Genomic DNA, 8,464 nt, shown 5'->3' with positions numbered 1-8,464 from the left:
CCTTTCCTTCTTTCTTTCCTTCTTTCTGTCTGTTTCACTATATGGGCTTTAATTTACTATGTAACCCAGGGTAGTCTCAAACTAGGGCTCTTCGTACCTCAACTTCTCGTGTTAAGACTACAAGGCATATACCATTATGTCTTGCTTGAGATGTATTTCTAAACACTTATTTATAGGGTACTTACCTGAATATGGAGTAGAGCTATTGAAAACAGTAAAATATTTAAGTCAAGCCTCTTCGTTTTAATGGAAACAGGTAGTGTAACCTATATATAATTGCTTAGTATATGACAGTGGCATATATTTTCCTTCCTTCCTTCCTTCGTTTGTTCCTTCCTTCTTTTCTTCCTTTCTTCTTTCCTTCCTTCCTTCCTTCCCTCCTTCCTCCTTGCCTCCCACTCTTCCTTTTTCCCTCCTTTCTTTCTTTTCTTCCTTCCTTTCCTTTCATTGTGGTGCTGAGGGCTGAACTGAGAATTGTACAGACTAGGCAACTACAGTTTTTGTTGTTTTTTTCTTTCTTTAAATTTAGATAATTGGTTCTATTCATCTTTCTGTGCTCCCTAAGTATAAATATCTGTTTTTTGAAATAAAGTATCCACAAACAAATGAAGGCATATAAGATGTGATGATTTTTAATGCAATGTGGAATAATTAATTTTCTCAAATATTTTGTGTTTTTTGTGATGTGAATATTTGAGATTTACTCAATGCTAATAATGTCTACATTAATGAGGAGAACAAGTAAAAAAGGAGGTGAATATAATCAAAGCGCACATATGGAATTATTATACATAATATGTATGAACCCCTTACATTATACAATTAATATGTGCTAACAAAGTTTGGGAAAAGTACATGACTTAGTATTATTTATATTAACTATATTGTATAGCAGATCACAAAAATAAAAATGTTTCTTTTAACAGGTGTGTATTTTTTGAATATCCCAAGGCCCACCCAGGTCTCTGGTGGCACTGCTGCATTTTCTGCTTCTGTGAGTCTAGATTTCACATTCCACACATAAGTGAGAATGTGAAATGTTTCTTTTCCCGTGTTCAGCTAATTTCACTTGATAAATATTCTCCAGGTTGTTGTAAATGAGAGATTTTCTGCTGTAAAGGCTGCCTTCCATTTTGTACACATACTTTGTTTTCTTTACTCATTCATCTGTAATGGACATTTGGGTTGAGTTTTAAACTTGGATATGGTAAATAGTGGTGCAATAAACATGGGTCAGTAGAGAATCAGTCTAGCAAATATGAGAACCTGAATTCAAGCCCCAGTAAAACACACACACACACACACACACACACACACACACACACACACACACAGTTGGAATCTTAAGAGGCTGAGTGCTGAGGATAGTGGTTTGAAGTCAGTCTGAATACAAAAGTCTGCCAGACTTAATCTTTTACCAACAAAATTCTAGACCCAGAGGTATGGCGCAAGCAGTACAGTACCAGCTATAAGCCAAAAAGGCTGAGAAGACAAGGTCCTGAATTCAGAAACCAGTAACAGCACTCCCACCTCTATCTCCAGAGGGATTACAGGAATTACAGGGAAGCTTACCACACCTGGCTTGTTTCAAGGAAGTTGATTGCTAACTTTCACCTGGGCTGGCCTCAAACGGAGATCTTGCTTTCTTCTTCAACATCCTTCATTAATGTACTATAGTTTTGATGTACAATTATTTTACTTTCTTGGTTAATTTTATACCTAAGCTTACTTATTTACTCACTTACTTACTATTTTATTTATTTATGCATCAATCCCAAACTTTTCTGCTTGGGCTAGATTTAAACCATAATCCTCAAGTCTCAACCCCTTGAGTATTGAGATTCCAGGTGCAAGCCATTGGCACCTATCTCTGTATGTATTTTATATTTTTGTTGTATGAATTTTTTGTGGTGTCGAGGTTTGAACTCAGGGCTTTAGATTTGCTAGGCAGGTTCTCTACTATTAACTCATCCTTATAGCCAGCCCTTCATTGTATTATTTTTAAGATAGAATTTCACTTACTATGCAGAGTGTAGGAAGATACTAAGATCACATTTTCCAAATCGTTTTGGGCTTCCCAAACATTGCTAGGATGACAGACATACACCAGCAGCTACTGGTGCTATTTTGATATAATGTAATCTATCTCTCTTTTGCTCTTGTTGTCTGCATTTGAGGACAAATATTAAAAAAAACTAATTATCTAGACCAGTGTTTTTCTTTCCTTGGGTTTTTCTACTATCAATTTTACAGGTTCAGGTTTTTTTTTAGGTTCAGGTTTTGTATTTAAGATTTAATCCATTTTGAGTTGATTAAGTGTATGATCTGAGATAAATTCCAAGTTCATGTTTTCTTTCACATCGTTTATTGTCATTTCCACTTTGTAAGTTGTTGATATGTTTCTTTTAAGTCAAATTGATTCCTTATTTGTGGGTTAATTTTTGTGCTTTCTTCCCCCCACTGCATTGATTACTAAGTGTATTTTTATATGACTACCATGCTGTTTTGCTTATTATTTTATTTAGTATTTTCTTCAGAATAGTTTGAAATCAAATAATGTTATGCTTCTAGCTTTATTCTTTTTTCCAAATTGCCTGAACTATTTTTTATGATACATGGATTTCAGGACTTTGCTATCATATGTAAATAAAATAACATTGGAATGTTAGTAGAACTTGTGACGATTTGGGTAACATGAGCATTTTCACCCCACACTGTCAGTCTATATGTGTCCTTGAAAATGAAGCAAGTCTCATGTAGGCAGCATAAGCTGAGTCTGGTTTATTTTTTTTTTATCATTTTGCTCACTATGTATAAATTTAACATATTTACATGGAAGTAATTATTGTTTGGGATGGACTTATCTTCATTGTTTTCTAGCTGCTTTGCAAGTTTTCTCTCTTGCTATTCTTGTTTGTGGTTTGATGATTTTTTTTTTGCAACAATATGTTTTAATCCTTTTATTCTTATTTGGTGCATGCACTACAGATTATTTTCTTTCTACTTGCACCATGAAGCTTGCATGGAACAGCTTCTAAGCAAAGCCATTTATTTCAAGCTGATAATAGCTTAACTTTGGTTGATACAGAAAATCTATACTTCTACTTAACCCCTGTATTCCCAAATAGACATTATTATTTATCTGTGGTTTGCAGAGAGAGAAACAATTTTGAACCCAAGAGCTATGCAGCATGAGTTTTTTTCTCCCCTACCTACCTGGTATGGGTATGTACATGCTTGTACTCATGTGTTTGTTTATGTGAACATATGTGCATGCCACAGCTCTACCTAGCAAGATTCTACTGGAACAGAATGGAGCATGAGTTTAGAGACATAATTAATGTAAATATGCTTTCATTCTATTCTTACATTATTAGGCAATTCATGTCTTGTTTCTTTAGATTTTACAGAAAGTCTTCAAAGAAAAGAAATACGACAGAACCTGACAATCACAAAGAATACATAATTATTTGCTAGGTGGCTTTGTGAATAGCTGTACATTTAGTTCCCTTTTGTATTACAGGCCAAATTGACTCCATTAGTTTGATTGAACTTCTAGTCAACTTAATGAGGGCCTGAAAAGAATGAGTTAGACTAATAGAGCGTGAAAGTGCAGGGATGAGGTTATTAGAATGTTTCTGTGAACTGCCTGGGGACTGGGTTGCCATCAGAATCCTCATGAACCTTGTAGACACAACCCAACAGTGATCAGGAAGCTCAAGTAACAGAAGGCCTTAGAGAACCATACAAAGCATCAAAATCTGGAACTGGAAAAGCACATCATGTAAGACAAAAAACACACAGGAGAAAGGGGGAATTGAGCTATCTATCTATCTATCTATCTATCTATCTATCTATCTATTTCTATCATCTATTGATCATCTATCTAGAACCTATCCATCTATCTTTCATATAGCTATCCATCCATCTACTTATCTAACATCTATCTATCTACTATCTATCTATGTGTCTATCTTTTTTGTGTGCTGATGCTCAGGCCCTCATGTTCTTTACTGGTCTTTTTCATGCAAGACCAGTGCTCTACCACTTCAGCCATACTTCCACTACCACCTTTTTTGCTTGTTATTTGGAAATAAGAATTTCACAGACTATTCTGCCTGAAGCTGAATTTGAACTATGATCCTCAGATCTCACTCTCATGAATAGCAAGGATTACAGGCTTGAGACACTAGTGTATGAACTAAACACAACTTTTTATCACTAGAAGAGGCCCAAATGTGTAGGATACAAATGGAACCTTGTCAGCAGTGTACAAGAGGCTTTTGTAAGAACATAGGCCAGAATAAGGCAAGGAAGAAGCTTTGTAAACTAACACAGAAGAGGAATTCATAGTGGTATGAAGATCCTAGTATTGAACAGAGAAAACAGTCTCTATCCAAAGCAGCCTCTGTCTAATTTATTGTGTTTAAGACTCATTTCTCTCCTCTATAAGGGGGCAAATATTAACATCTATTTTGTATACTTTTATAAAGTAAGGAGAAAAAAGATAAAGTAAGAAAACCATTGATTTCTGTCTATGGCTCACAATAAGACTTAAAATGGTAGCCAATTAAAAATAATTTTAAATCTGGGAGTAAGATGGTGGGCTCCTTGTGTTTAACTCTCCCTTGAATTTTAAGCATCCTCTCCAGAGAAGCTCTTTGAACTGACAGAGTGAAAGCTGCATCATGTCCCCCATGAAAGGAACTTGCTGGAGCTTCTTTGCCAGTGTTCGTCTGAGGCAGTTTCTATTCTCTTAGATGAAAGACGCATTGAACTCAGATAACGCAGTCAGACATGTCTGTTTTTGATTGTTGATAAATATTTCATTTTGCATTTTAAATTCATATGGGCCACAAAAATCATTGAAGATGAAAAAGAATTCAATACTAGGCCATCCCTTTGCAGGATTGTTTCTTAGAGCATACTTGTTCTCATTTTGTTCAATTGAGATTGAAGCATCTTGGCTGCAGGCCATGGAAAGCTCCTTTGCAGCTGCAAAGAACACATGGTGGGAATGACCTTCTTTCTCCACAGTTGGTGAGTCTAACACGTTCCTTTCCAAGATGAACTGAAAAGCAATCCTTCCTCACCTCGCTGCTGGCTTGAAGAATTGCCAGTGGCCACCAGCGAGACTTTTGGCATACCCTGCATTATGATGAAGAGATGTGTAGCTGTTTGGTTAACTTTTATATTTATTTTATTTATGATTATCTTATTGTTGTTAGCTTTAAGTAAATTTACAAGGGAGTTGTCCTTTAACAAAGAAAATATGAATACAATGCATCTTGGTCGGTGTCATTCCCACCAAAAACAGAGACATCTTAGAGCTAACTACAGGTCAGGATTTTAATGTCTATTTGACACTACTTTGGAAAATGGCTAAAAAGCACAAATTATTACAAGATTATGTTATTGTTCCTGTTTCAGTCAGTGCCTGGAGGCTGGGCCCTCCCCTCCTTAATTTCAATTATATTATTTAGCAGTAGGCCACCTTCACAGTAATTGGTACACTCACTTTCTCTAATAGAGTATTTCTCATCTAATTGACTCCAAATTTATCATACAAATGTCAAAGCCAAATTTTCCTATAATAATCCATTATCTCTGCAGTTCTGGCTCAGTGCGCAATACAAGAAATGGCATAATAATCATCTTTGGGAAAGTGAAGGACAGCAACTTAATTTTCCTACCTCTGATGAGAACAACTGAAAAGAATAAACTTTTAATATTGTTTCTTAGTTTTGCAACACTTTTGAATATAAGAATAAATATTCATGTTAAAAGAGAATTAAGGAAACAGCAGAATAGATTGGAACAAAAAATAGTATTGGTGGCAGGATGCCAAGTGAACTCAGACTGGATGCTTTGTGACAAGTCATCTCTCTAGAAAGAAAGTCGACCTAGAGTGATTTTTTTCATGAATTTTGGTCTTTCATATTCAGTCTTAAAAGATCCATACAATATTTAAACACCAACTCTCCTTTTGTTTTATACCTACCACATTTCATTGTCTCAATTAAGTCAGGAAAAACCATACTTGAAAGCAAAGGTAAAAATACCAACACAGATAATAATACCATGTGAAAGAAAATGTAATGCTAATAAATCATGAAAACATCATCACAATTATACAATTATTAACTGCTAATATTATGTAACTAAAAAGCCAAATTATCTTCAAATTAAATAAACAATTATAACCCCAAAGCCATTGTAACCCCAAAGAAATAAAAAACAACAACAAAAACCCCAAACACTAAATGAATAGTTGGGCATCATAGATTCATTTTTCTAAACTTAGCTACTTGGGAGGTGAGGTCAGGAAGATTGCTGTTTAAGGTCAGCCCTGAGCATTCATTGAAGACCTCCTCTCAACCAGTGCTGGGAGCAGTCTTGAGTGCTTGTCAGCCTACTTACTTGGGAGGCTGCGATTGGGAGGATTTTGGTTCGAGATCATGAGCAGAAAAAAATATCTTATCTCAAAAGCAAGCAGAGCAAAAATGAAGATAAAGATGTGGCTCAATGGTAAAGCACCTGCCTAGAAAGCATGAAAACCTGAGTTCAAACTCAAGCGCTGAAAAAAAAAATTAAAAAAAAAAACTGCACATGAAGACAAGGAGGGAAGATGGTGGAGGGAAAACAGGGAACTACCTAAGCTCTCTCTGATCAAGCAGAGGTTTAACGCCCCAGCAGAAACTTCACACCTGTAGAATCACACCAGGTTAGCTATAATTATACAGAGATATACACTAAAAATTAGATTATATACTACTTGTTAGAGAAGACAGAAACATTGGAAGAAATCCATACTGAAGTAAGACCTGGCAAAAGAAAAAGTAGGAATGGGAATGCACAGCCAAGCTGGCAACATTCAGATGCAGAGACAATTCACCACATAGCTGGACAGTCTGAACTATCACCGGGAACTGAGAGTAACCAACCAAGAACATCTCCCCTGGGGAGAACAGCATCTGGCTGGAGGCCCCTTCCTCCACCCAAGAAGGGTGTGTATATTACCACTCTCTTGTTGGTAAACAAAAAAACAAAAAGGCCAGCAGGAGACAACTCTGCCCTGTAGCAGTGAGTAAGGACAAGATTGGCAAGGCAAATTCCAGCTTGGCCCATGTCAGGTGAGCACTTTGGAATTACAAAACTGAAAGTCTCTTACAATCTCACTGCAAAAAAAGCCAGACAGGTCTTAAAACCTAGTGTATTTCCAGGCTGTAACTGAGAGTGGGACTCCAGTTCTCCATCTTGGAGAACTCTACGGATTCCACTTATGACTCAGCCCAGCCTATACCCAAACTTTCTGCAGAATCTAGGCTGCAGATAAAGAGCCACCACCTACCTCCGAACTAAGGAGCCCCACACCCAGGAGCTGCAGAGACTCTATTTCTGTGCTAAAGAGCGATTTCTGGTGCCTCAAACAAATGGATTAGAGAATTCATCTTTACTTTTTTTTTTGTCAGTCATGGGCTTGAACTCTGGGCCTGAGCACTGTCCCTCAGCTCTTCAGTTCAAGGCTAGCGCTCTACCACTTGAACTACAGAGCCACTTTCGGTTTCCTGGTGGTTTCTTGGAGATAAGAGTCTCCAGCCTGGGCTGGCTTTGAACCGAGATCCTCAGATCTCAGCCTCTTGAGTAGCTAGGATTAAAGGCCTGAGCCGCCGGCGCCCGGCTTTTACTCTTTTATTCATAAGCTATAGAGTAAAAAATCTAGCTATTACACAATTGTACTGGGAGTGGTCATCTAGGTACCAGCCACAATCCCGTATCAGGAAGTCTTCTGAATTCTTTTTTTTTTTAATTTAATTTTTATTTTATTTTTTGTGAACATACTATACAGAGGGGTTACAGTTACATGGGCAAGATAATGAGTACATTTCTGATCAAGCATTGCAGCCTCCTCCTTTGTTTACCCTTCACATCCCTTCCCAGCCTCCCCCCCCACCCAAATCCCTCCCCCCCACCGCACCAAAGTTGTAAAGTTCGTTTTCGACATGACAACTTGTACTTCTCATAGTTGCAACGGGCACCTGTCTACTTAAATGACTTGTTTTTCCCCATCTCCTCCACAAATTATACCGACATCAAATACAGTGAAAGCAGGGGTTATACTGTGGGGGAGGGACAGACAAAGCAACAAAGAAATAATCTTATAAATGAGTTAGAAACAAATGCATGAAAGAAAAACATATCTAAGGGTTCATTTTCCTAACATCACATTATCTGACCTTTTCTGCTTGACTCATACATATACGAGATATTGCAAATAAGGGAAACCATGGGACCTATGTTTCTTTGGACCTGGCTTACTTCACTTAATATAATTTTTTCCAAGTCTTTCCATTTCCTAACAAGTGGGGCATTGTCATTTTTCTGATGGAGGCATAGAATTCCATTGTGTATATATACCACATTTTCTTGATCCATTCATCTACTGAGGGGCATCTGGGTTGGT

Source organism: Dipodomys ordii, unplaced genomic scaffold, assembly GCF_000151885.1.
Source record: "Dipodomys ordii isolate 6190 unplaced genomic scaffold, Dord_2.0 Scaffold30, whole genome shotgun sequence".
In the NCBI taxonomy this organism is placed as follows: Eukaryota; Metazoa; Chordata; class Mammalia; order Rodentia; family Heteromyidae; genus Dipodomys; species Dipodomys ordii.
Note: the sequence above shows the minus strand (reverse complement) of the source record.